Source organism: Lissotriton vulgaris, chromosome 6 (genome assembly GCF_964263255.1).
Source record: "Lissotriton vulgaris chromosome 6, aLisVul1.2, whole genome shotgun sequence".
NCBI classification, from domain to species: domain Eukaryota; kingdom Metazoa; phylum Chordata; class Amphibia; order Caudata; family Salamandridae; genus Lissotriton; species Lissotriton vulgaris.
The window spans coordinates 22,019,743-22,032,010 of record NC_141694.1 but is presented as its reverse complement, the minus strand read 5'-3'; the positions used below and the strand labels follow the sequence as shown (position 1 = coordinate 22,032,010).

At 48.8% G+C, this 12,268-nt stretch overlaps 1 protein-coding gene across 1 annotated transcript in view; it reads left to right on the top strand.

The window, feature by feature from the left end:
- AARS2 (alanyl-tRNA synthetase 2, mitochondrial) overlaps positions 1-12,268 on the top strand; it is a 160,776-nt gene that overhangs the window by 146,902 nt on the left and 1,606 nt on the right. The window lies entirely within an intron of this gene.

The window sequence follows — 12,268 nt, the reverse complement described above, 5'->3', positions numbered from 1 at the left end:
AACATTAATGGGCGCAGGGCCGAAGCCCTACGTGACACAGGGGCCAGTGTGACAGGCGTCCGCTGTCACCTGGTGACCCCAGAACAGATACTGCCGAACATTCTCTGCCCCGTCCGTTCAGCCGACAATTCCGAGAGTCTGTGTCGGATGGCCTGCGTCCCCTTCGAATGGGGAGGAGTCTCCGGCATGTTAAAGGTGACGGTCCGAGATGATGCCCCCGTGGACTGTCTCCTGGGGAATGATCTTGAGAGTTCCCCGTGGGCCGCCGTAGAGAGAAGGGAGCACCTGGGGATGTTGGGCCTCCCGGACTGGGCGTGCGTAACCACCCGGTCCATGGCTGCCCGTACCATCCCCCGACCCGAAGAACCTGAATGGCCAGCACCTCCTCCCCCGGTCGCTCCAGTAGAAGACACCGACCGTGCCGACCCCCCAGGGCAAACCCCCGAAGGGCTCGCTCAGCTCCAGGACCTTCCCAACCGAAGGGGGGCCCACCCAGGAACAGTTCCGTCAAGAACAGAAGACCTGTCCCTCCCTCGAGGGACTCCGCCAGCAAGCCCTCGCCCAGAGCGCAGGGGACACCACCGGAGGCCATTGGATCTATTGGGACAACGACCTGTTGTACAGTGAACAGAGAATCGCGGAGTTAGGGGCCAGTCGAGTGCTAGTGGTGCCCCTCCGCTTTAGTGACTTCTTGCTAAACTTGGCCCACGATGTCCCCCTGGCTGGTCACCTGGGTCAAGACAAAACCTACAGTCGCCTGGTGACCCACTTCTTCTGGCCTAAGATGAGAAACGACGTCCTCAACCACTGCCGGTCCTGCCCCACGTGCCAGGCCAGCGGGAAGAGCGGCCGCAAACTTAAAGCACCTCTGCAACCCTTCCCAGTTGTCACCACCCCGTTCGAGAGGGTGGGAATATACATTGTGGGGCCCCTGGACCCCCGTACAGCACAAGGACATCGGTTCATCCTGGTACTGGTGGACCACGCCACCCGCTACCCCGAGGCTGTTCCCCTGCGAACTGTGACAGCCCCGGTGGTCGGCCGGGCCTTGATGGGGATCTTCTCCCGGGTGGGCTTTCCCCGAGAAGTCGTCAGCGACCGAGGCACAAACTTTATTTCAAAATACATGAAATCCCTCTGGCAACAGTGTGGGGTCACCTACCGATTCACGACCCCCTATCACCCTCAAGGAAACGGACTAGTCGAGCGGTTTAACCGCACGCTCAAAGGGATGATTGGGGGGTTGGAAGAGCCCCTCCGTCGCCAGTGGGATGTGCTACTGCCGTGCCTCCTCTTTGCATATCGAGAAGTCCCCCAGAAGTCCCTTGGCTTCAGCCCGTTCGAACTCTTATACGGACACCCTGTGCGAGGGCCCCTCAGCCTAGTCAAAGAAGGTTGGGAGATGCCCCCTCTGAAGACCCCTCCAGATGTCTTCAAGTACCTCCTGACCCTACGCAATCAGACCAGGCGATTCAGAGAAATGGCGAAAGCGAATCTTGAGGCCAGTCAGGAGGACATGAAGAAGTGGTACGATCAAAATGCCTCCTCCATCGAATTCGAACCTGGCCAACAAGTGTAGGTGATGTCCCCCACCGAACCATGCGCCTTACAGGACAAGTGGACGGGGCCCTTCAAAGTGGTCGAGCGCAAGAGCCCCGTCACCTATCTCATCGATATGGAATCTTCACGGAACCCCCTCCGGGTCCTCCACGCCAATAGACTCAAACCCCACTTTGTGCGCTCGGAGCTCAGCCTCCTGATGGCTACAGACACCGGAACAGAAGAAGACTCCGAGCCCCTCCCTGATCTCCTAAGGACCCGGGAGAAAGATGGTTCCGTGGACGGGGTCCGACTCTCAGAGGCCCTCACCCCGGAACAGCGCCAAGGCTGCCGGGACCTCCTGCTGCAGTTTGCAACTCTGTTTTCCCTCACTCCACGGGTCACCCCCTGGTGCTTGCACGACGTGGACACTGGGGACAGTCCCCCTATCCGACATCGGGCATACCGCGTACCAGATCGGGTACGGGCCTGCATCCAAGAGGAGGTGTCCAAGATGCTCACGCTCGGGGTCATCGAGCCCTCAGACAGCCCCTGGGCCAGCCCAGTGGTACTGGTCCCCAAAGCTGCCGCCCCCGGCACCACTCCAGACCTCAGATTCTGCGTCGACTACCGGGGCTTGAACGCTGTCACCAGAACCGACGCTCATCCCATCCCCCGAGCAGATGAACTAATCGACCGCATGGGAGCTGCCCGCTACCTCAGCATCTTCGACCTGACAGCGGGCTACTGGCAGATCAGTCTCACACCCAGGGCCCAAGAACGATCCGCCTTTTCCACCCCTGATGGCCACTACCACTTCAAGGTCATGCCATTCGGCATGAAAAATGCCCCAGCTACTTTTCAGCGACTAGTGAACCAGGTCTTGGCGGGACTCGAGGAATTCAGCGCCGCCTACCTGGACGATATCGCTGTGTACAGCCGCCACTGGTCCGACCACCTCCACCACCTCCGAGAGGTCCTGCAGGCCCTCCAACGGGCCGGCCTCACGATCAAGGCCAGCAAATGCCAAATAGGTCAGGGGTCCGTGACCTATCTCGGACACCAAGTAGGAAGCGGTCTGGTGGCCCCTCTTCAACTCAAGATCGCTGCCATCCAGTCCTGGCAGCCCCCCATCACACAGACCGAGGTCCGCGCCTTCTTGGGGCTCACCGGCTACTACCGGCGGTTCGTGAGGGACTATGGCAGCATTGTGGGGCCCCTCACGGAACTCACATCCAAGAATCACCCAAAGGAGGTCAACTGGACCCCCGACTGCCAAGTGGCCTTCGAGAAGCTGAAGGCCGCCATGTGCTCTGCCCCTGTGCTCCAGGCCCCCGACTACAGTCGGGAATTCATCGTCCAAACGGATGCCTCCGACCACGGCATTGGGGCAGTCCTTTCCCAGTTAAACCCCGAAGGACTTGACCAACCAGTGGCCTTCATCAGCAGACGCCTTCTGGCCCGAGAACAACGCTGGAGCACCATCGAGAGAGAGGCCTTCGCAGTGGTGTGGGCCCTCAAAAAGCTCCGGCCTTATCTCTTTGGTACCCACTTCCGGGTGCAGACAGATCATCGGCCCCTGCAGTGGCTCATGCAGATGCGGGGGGAAAACCCAAAACTATTGCGTTGGTCCATCTCCCTGCAGGGAATGGACTTCACGGTGGAACATCGACCTGGGCAAGAACACGCAAACGCAGATGGCCTGTCACGCTTTTTCCGCCTCGACGAGGAGAGTCCCCAAGAGGATGGGTGACTCTCCCCGCCTTCAGCTGGGGGGGACGCATGTTGGACAGGCCACATGAAGGGCTTGCTTCCTCCCCGCATGACAGGGCCCGAGCCCGGCCCTCCAGGTGTTACCCACAGAACCAACCCGCACCCCGTCTCATACGGGACTCCTGCCCCCGGACATCTCCGCATCATGGGGCCGAATCGCTACCAGCTCCCTCGCCCGGCCCGGCCGCCATCTTGGACACTGCACCACGAGGCCGCGTGGCCTCAGATCGACCCTAACCCTGGGCCTGGCCAGGCCCCGACATCCCGGCACCACCATCCACCCAGGAGGTGAGCGGCCCACTTGGCAGGTCAATGGGAGAAAGAAGTGTCGATGGCTCTCCCCCGCCAGGTGCCGATCGCCCCCAGCTCCCCCGGGCGCTGGCTCCACCCCCCTGCTGGGTGTCTGGACTCCCTCATCCCGGACCTCCCGACCTCCAAGTGCGAGGGTCCGGACATCAAAGGACGCCAGACCTATAACTGGGGCAGTTCCAGAGCAGGAAGGCAGTTGTATCCTGGAGTCGAGAGACACCGTGACGAACTCATCCTAGACGGACTACTGGCGCTGCCGTAGCCCTGCCTTGTGAACTACTGTCCTGCCTGCTGGCGCTGCCTCAAACCTTCTGAACCGTTCATCTTCACCGGGACCTGCTGGCGCCGCCGCGGACCGTCGCTACCTACGATCATCTCGGGACCTGCTGGCTCGAGGATTGTGAGCTATCCATCTTATCATCGCATCTACCAGATTGGTAACAAGACTGTCCCGCTACCCCCTTTCCGCCCAAGAGACTAGAATCGAGGAGACCCCTGAGTCCAGACCTCCTTGTACCATTCTACCGTACTTAAAGATTGCTTATAAAGAACGTTAAACCTTATCCTTGTGTGGTGTACGTCTGTGGGGGGGAAGTTATTCGTCTGTACGATCGCTGGAGACGGCTCTCCCCGGAGACCTCTCCTCTTGTCCTCGGCCGACCCTCCCGGTCCGTCTAACAGTGTCACAAAGTCACTTAAGGAAACCTTTAGTTGATGAGGATACTTCAGGATTTCGACCGGACCATAGATCTCTTAGTCTGTTTTCTCCCATACTACCCCACCAGGTATTGGAATTGCCGTGACATTTACTGTTGACAGTTCTCTTTTCTTCACGTGGGATGATCTGTGTGGTTTCAGGACTAGGTTGATGTTCTGACTTGCTGTGTCCATTCAATTGTAATAAACTTTCCTAAAATTAAAACTAAAATTAGGCATAGTAGGAGTATGAATACCCCTGAGATAATCCAATGCTCAATCAACGGTGAATCCAGATACAATTCTTTGATTTGTTGAAAGAGTTCCGTTGTAGTTTCTTTAGAATACTTTTTTGTTTCTGGCATCACTTCGGGGTCATTAAAATCTTCAGAGAAGTTGTCGAAGTTGATGAAATAACCAGAGGCAGTTCTGTCAATTGATGGGATTGTTCTTTCAATCTGTCTCTCGGTAGCACTTTCTGATGCCACATTAGTGTAGACTGGTGTTGTTTCTTGACGAACTGTTTCAATCTGTGTTTCAAGAGGCACGAGTTCCATGGCTTTATTGCATAGTCCTTCATTGTGCACTGCAGGCTGATCGAATGTGATTAGTCTTTCAGTTTGAACCTCTTGGATTTTTGCAAGTTTGGGTATTCTGTTGTTTCTTGGGAGTCCACTGGGCCTACTGTTGATTATAGGCCACATGCTTCTGGTTTTACCAGATCGATAGACACGACTCTGTTCTCCTTTTTACCAGCAAGGGGCGGTAGTACAACTGATCTTGTTCCGGTGACTGCTAAGACAGGTACTGCTTTTCTGTAAGAAGGCCCAAATTCCTTCTTAACCGCGATCTTTTCTCTGACTAGATCCCCAATCTTTGGAATCCAGACAGGCCTTGCTGGGGCTGTTGCTGGTGGTGCCTCGTCAGTGGTAGTTGGCTGTTGCTTTAACTTTATGTTGCTTAAGGATTTTCTTGTTTCATTCAGTTCCTGTAAAACAGCCAAACGATCCTTTACATCAAAGTGCGTTGTTTCTTCTTGTACCACTGACATCTGACTATCGAGGTCCTGAATACGCATTCTAATTCCGAACAATAGTTCGTATGGGCTGAAACCTTTTAGAGAATTTCTTGGCATGTTATTAAGACTAGTCTGGACACTTATTAAATGTTTGACCCACCCAGCGCCTGAACCTAATACCTTCGCTGTTATAGATTGCTTTATGTCCCGGTTTTTTCTTTCTACCACACTATTCCCTTCGGGGTGCGACGGACAAGAATACCGCAACCCAATTCCCATGCTGGCCATGGCCTCCTTATAAGCTCGAGAGCTAAAAGCAGGACCCTGATCAGAATGGAACGTGGTAATTGCGTATGTGCCGATAAAGACTTGCAAATCTTTTATAACCGTTCTAGCGTCAGCCGAGCGCTGGGGGTCTCATTTTTTAAGTGCTTTTCGTCTTAATGGTGTACAATGGGACGCGCTTCTCTTCTTTGATTGCGCAGATAGACCGCCTTATGCTGTCTAGCAGGGATCCTGAAACTACACTGGCCTGTTCATTACTGCGATCTCTGTTGCAGTTTTCACAATTTTGAGCAAAACATTGAATATCTATGCTCATTCCTGGCCACCAGTACTCTGATTGTAATTCTTTCAGAGAAACCTTAATTGTTTGGTGTCTCAGACCCAACCCCATGTGTGCTTCCAGTAAGAGGAAGCCCCTCCTGCTCCTGTTTGGAATTACTCTGTCCCCCACTCCAGGGATTCGAGCAAAAGGAACGGAGTTTGCATCGATTATGTATGCATAATTGAGTGGATAGTTTACGGGCAGTGCTGCACAGTCGCCTTTTACGGTCGTTTTTACTGCCAGCATGGTTTCCCCGTCTATGTATTTATCTGTACGCTTTTTTGTGGCTACGGAAGCCGGGTTAGTTGCTTCCGCTGTGGCTGTATTAGCCAATGAATTCCCTGCAACGTGAACGCCATCACGTTGAAGACTCTGTGCGTGAATCACGTGAGTCTTTTGTAGTTCTTTGTGTAAAAGAGCTACCTGTTTCCAGAGCAATTTATGCTTTATTGTGGCACCTGTGTCATCTTTGTAATCGTTTTCAATCCAACTCTGCAGTTTATTGTTGTAAGAGTTGACGCAAAAATGAGAATCGCACACTATAAGTGTCGGGAATTCACGTTCTGCATTTTCGAGCGCCATCTTTAAAGATCTGATTTCAGTTCTCTGAACCGAACAGTTTCTTACAGATTCAGTTTTTGTTACTTTCGGTCTGAATTTACCGCACAGCCAACGACCTTTAATGATCGCACATGCTGCATTGTAGGATTTGCTCTCTACATTGAAATGCTGTACAAAACTATCTGTGTAGATTATACAGGCGTATTGTGGGAGAGGCAGAATTTCGATTGGCAGAGGATATTCTTCTTCATATTCTAAATCATTCAGTTCTTCAAATTGCGGGGCGAAATAGTATTTCACGTCTTCCGCTCCTAGAGAATCTATACACTGTATCCATTTCGGATCTAGTGACACTGTAGGCAGGTTTACTGGGCTGAATAGCGCTTCGAAGGCGGATTCCGCTGTAAGGATATTAATCCGTTTACCGTGTGCTAGTTCTCTTTCATTTGCTAATGCGATTTGCACTGCTTTCACAGTTCTTTCTGTGGGACTGAATGCTTTTTCTGCTTGTGTGTACAAGTGAGATTTATAAGCTATTGGTACCTTTTCTCCCTCATTAGAGGTTAGGTACGTGAATCCGCATCTTCCTGGGATGACTCGGATTACAAGATCACGTGTGTGTTCACGTGTATCTAATTTTGTTTTTGCTAACATGTCTGTTTGCAGTGATCTCAAAATTTCTGTGTGTTTTTGAGTCCAATTGATTTGTTTAAAATCAGGTTTAATTAGTTCGTAGAGAGGTTTAACCCTCTCTGCGTAATTTAGAATGTAAGTTCTCCCGAAATTCAGAAAACCTAGAATGGATTGTAGATTTTTCAGCGTTTTTGGAGCTTGGAGTACAGCGCACTTCTCTAAGAAGTTGTCCGCTAGGCTTTTCCCTTCACTTGATAATTCGTACCCTAAGAACAGTACTGTCAGATGGGCAATTCGAGACTTTTTAAAGTTGAATTTGTAACCCTCTGCTGCGAACCCAAGTATAATGGTGTTCACTCTTTTCAAGTGAGTATCCAAGTCGTCGTCTGTGAGATAAATATCATCTACGTAAGATAATGCTTCATCATCATAGATTTGTAGTAACTCTGTTACTCTAGCTGAGAATAGTCCTGGGCTGTTCTTGAACCCCTGTGGGAGTCAACAGAATTTTTTCTGTGACCCAAATGCAGAGAAAGCGGTCAAATATCTGCTTTCTGGTGCAATGTTTTGACAAAAGAAACCATTAGAAATGTCTAATGTCGTTTTATATTTTTTCCTAACTATGTTATTCATTAGGGCTGCACTATGCGAGTTTTGTACTGCAAAAGTTTTGCAACATGTATTAAGGTGTCTGTAGTCCAAAACTAGACAATATGAATTGTCTGGCTTGGAGACAGGAAACAAAGGATTGTTCATTTGAGAGGTGCATGTTTCAATCACCCCCTGGTATTCAAGTTGATCTAAGATCTCCCTGACTTGTTTTTTAGCTTCTTGCTTAATGGGATACTGCCGTTGGGCAGTCGGTTCACTTTTTAATTGTATTTTGTGGGGAGGAGAGTCCTCATCCCATCCTACATGATTTTTATACAATGCAGGTGCCTGGGCTACTGCCCATTTCCTTGCATATGTATATTTTTTGTGAATCGGAATGTGATTCGAGAAGGCAGGCATAATCACTTCTTCGCCACGAGGGCACTCCCTGACAAACTCTGGGGGCCAATCTTTTTCAGCTAACAGAATATCATAGCCTTTTGAGAGCTTATCCCAAAATAGACCTCTTATTTTCCTAGTCTTATCACCCTCTATACGCAATGTTATTTCGTATATTTTATGGGGCTTGCTAAGTCTGGTGTCGGCAGTTTCAACCTGAATGTATTCATTCGTGTCCACTGTCTCCAGATGACTCATCAAGATCTTGCGCGCTATACTGATTTCTGCTGCACTGTCCAACATTGTCAATGCCCACTCCCCGTTTTTCAACTGTGTCCTCAGTATTCTCGGCATGGTTGATTACTCTAATACTGGCTACCTTCTTTTTCTGAAATTGAGATTTTTTTACTCTGAGCAGGTTCCTTGTCTTTGGACTTGGTGTGCTCTCCTGGGTCTGACCGTCCTCTTCTTTCCGAATTCTGTGGAAAAGATCGAGAGGGACGTGTATCAATACTTTGATATCTATCAGGTTTTTTCAGATTATCCCTATTTCTAAGGTTATATCTTTTCTCAGAGGGCTCCCTCTGGGGAGACTGGCGTTCTCGAGTCGGAGTTTTTTCCCTCCGTCGAGGAGACCTTCCTCTGGACTGGAAAACTTTTTCCTTGGGAGTGGATTGTGTATTTCCATCCCAGCTCTTTTTAGGAGTATTTGAATTATTTTTAATAAATAATTTTTCAGGATTTTCGAGCAGTTGGGGCTTTACTGGTTTCCCACCCAAGCTGTCTCTGCCTAATTCTTCATAGCATTTTTCTATGATTTTTGCAAGCTCAACAGGATCTTTTATATCTGTTTCCTTCAACTTCTGGCGGATCGCCACAGATGCTGCTTCTCCTTTAATGTTGGCTAATAATATAGCCGAGACCTGCTTGAAGTCTTTCAGTAATTTCATACCTAGATTTAAAGCGGGCTCTGGACCGAATTCATTTTGAATCTGTTTTAGCACCTCTGGTATTACCGCCATAGACGGAACACCGTGTGTTTTTGTGTAAATGGAAGCAAAGACTGTACCCCAAGTGTCACAGTCCTCCACGTGTGGTGCGATTCCCATAGGAAGGCAGATGGTCAAGATTCTGTGTTTCTCAATAGGGGTAGTATCAGGAAATACTGCCTCTATTTGAGTGATTTTCTGTGCTAACCAGAAAGGAATTTGTTCCCGTTTTACGGGTGTTTTACCAAGACATGACTGTATGTTCTGTGGTGTAATTTTATTTGTGTTCCCCTGATGAGGGGTCAGCTGTGGTGTATTAACAGCTGGTTGGACTGTTGCAGTCCGCTTTACATATTGGACTAATTGCCTATGTATTTTTATTAATGTTTTTAGCTGTACTAACAGCTCTTCCTTAGACATTTTTACAATGTCAGGATGTGGTGTGTAGCTGGCTAGAACCGGCCACGTTGCTCCTGGTCTACCTAGTGGACCGAGCCTGGTAATGTGATCATTATGTTTTAGGGCGCCATTAAACCAGAGCAGGTGCTCTTGAAATTTAAGTGGAATTTCAATCTCCTCGAAAGGAGCGTACTCTTCCGGAGGTTTCTCTATTTTGTAATAGTGAAACTCTTTTGTTCTAGCGTTTACCGCTGGAAAGTTTATCCATGAATAGAATACCTCTGTCTGCCGATACTCGTGAGCCTCTATCACGAAAATTACTGTACCACCTTGAGGTGTCAGTCCGTTTTCTATAAGTTTTAAAGTTATAGATCTTCTTAAGTGGACCGGGATGATAATAGCATCCGGGTCTGTGTGTTCGGGACCTTGCTGAGTCGCATCTGCTGCGGCCCCAGTGGTTCCGTTTTCTCCTGGCATTGTAAAAAAAAAATGCAAGGTTTGCAGAGTAGGTCTCCAAGGAGACAAAGAGTAGGTGCACAATATTTTGGAACACTGTATCCTTCAACGTTGAATAAACCAGAGCTTTACATAGGAATCTCTTCCTACTAAGGTCGGGCGGATTTTAACCTTTCACCCACTCCAGACGTCTATTGGAGTATTTACGGGAGAAAGGGGTCTGTGTGAAATATGCACGACTGAGTTACTCTACCGTCTTGCGTTATTTTATCGCCTTACCAAACGTTTGGGCGCCATGTAGTGTAGTTCCTAGTTTCCCACTAGGCACTGCGCATTGGAATAACATAAACAGTAGTATCGACGTGGAACTGCGGATATTCCAGGCCTCCACTGACTATGCTAAACTTAATTGGGTGTGTTACCAACTAGCTCAGAGGTCACTGGAACTTTCTTCTCTGCATGGGAAGTGATCAGCTTCCCTGGCACAGATAAGAAGGGATTCAGCTTTCCAACAACCGTGCAACATGACAACTTTGCTCCTCAGATCAAGAGTCAATCTCTAGGGTCGTGTGAAACAATAGACAGGTATTTCACTCAGTCAGTCTAGTGCAGTTTACTTTCACGAGATGTAGAGAATAGAGAGACGGGCGTTTGTCAATAAAAGGTTAACATTTATTGAACAGTCTTTCTTCTCGTACAAGAGAAATGTATTGCCACAATTGCAAGGCTTGTTATGATAAAAAGTACGTACAGTAAGATAAGTATTGCGAAATAGAACTGTAAAAGCATTGATACGGTTTCTTAGCCATACAATGGTTTAAAAGTAATAAAACATATATATACAGTCATATATACATTAGGCTAAAATACTCAACTGGTGCTTCTAACTACGCCTACCCCAGTGTGCCTGACCTAAGCCTAACACGTGGAAGGGGAGTAAGTAAGTAGCTTTAAGTCAAGTTGGTTTTGCCAAGGTTTGCTTCAAGAATTCTCATCTAAGGGTTTAGTCAACACCATACCTCTGAATAGAATGATGGAGGTTTGGTATCTCCTTCAGGGGAAGCTCGATATCCCTGTCACCCGCAAGGGTAGACCGGAAACGCCGGAGCTGGATTTCTCTGCACGAGAAAGGCAGCGGCTCTTCTTCAGCGCGTCGAGAGGAGGAGGCGGGGGACAGCGTCCGCGGGCAGCTGGAATCTGCTGGGCTCTTCGGAGAGGGACGGCTGTTCAGCTCCTAAGCATACCACACCATCGTTCGCGCTTTAGCAGCGATAATGGTATCAGTAGCTTCACCACCACAGGGACAGCAGGCTGCAGCTACAGGGTGCTAGCTTCACCAACACGGGGTCTTGCAGACAGCTAGCAACAGTACAACAGCTCATTGCTTAAGGCAACGTTGGTAGTATTTATACCTGACAGGTGCCGGGTTTGACGCAAGTTTGCTGGACATAAGACGTCAATTAAAGATGTCACTAGGAAGTGATAGCTATCAGTTGCTCATTAGAGTTCTATTACTAATCAAAACAAGGCAAGGGGGATTTCCCAGTTTGCTGAGTTTTTATCTTGTTGAAGAACTCGGAGTGTTAATCTAGGAATATCAGATAGTGACTTCTGCTCTGTCATTGCACTAATTGGTTGCAAAGGAAGTGGCAGAGAGAGATATCCTTGAACGTGGCTCTGTTCGTGTGAAGTCAGAGATGACTTTCTGAATATCGTACTTGAACGGTTATGCCAATATAGGGAATAAATGGATTTATAGCCGAATAGGGGCATAAGGTCACAGTATCGATCAGGAACCTAGATAAACACGTAACACCCTTCCTGTTTACGAATGGGTTACCACCTACTTGAAGTAGCTTCCAGGATCAACTTTATTGTAAACTGCGTGGATGTAAGTTTATGATATGGACCACATTTGCTTATCTTGAGTGATATATGACAACTTGTACTGCAATATGTTTGTTATTTGAAAATTATAAATAAAATATTTTAAAAAAGCAAATGTTTTGCAACTGCCTTTCATTCGCAAAACATTCACACATACCACTGCGATGCGGTATTAGGAAAGGACGCCCTAAACACGCCTTTTCCAGATAAAGAATCGCAAACCCAAATTGCGATTTAGTGATAGGTTACTAAATCACAAAGTGGGCCTCTGTACATTGGAAATCTGGCCGTTTGTGAACAAAAAAAACCTTTGTACATCTTGCCGTAGGTGCCTTACCTCTCTGGAACATCTTACCTACTACACCCATGATGAGTGGCTGGAGCGTACAAAGATATCTCTGCAGTTGATGG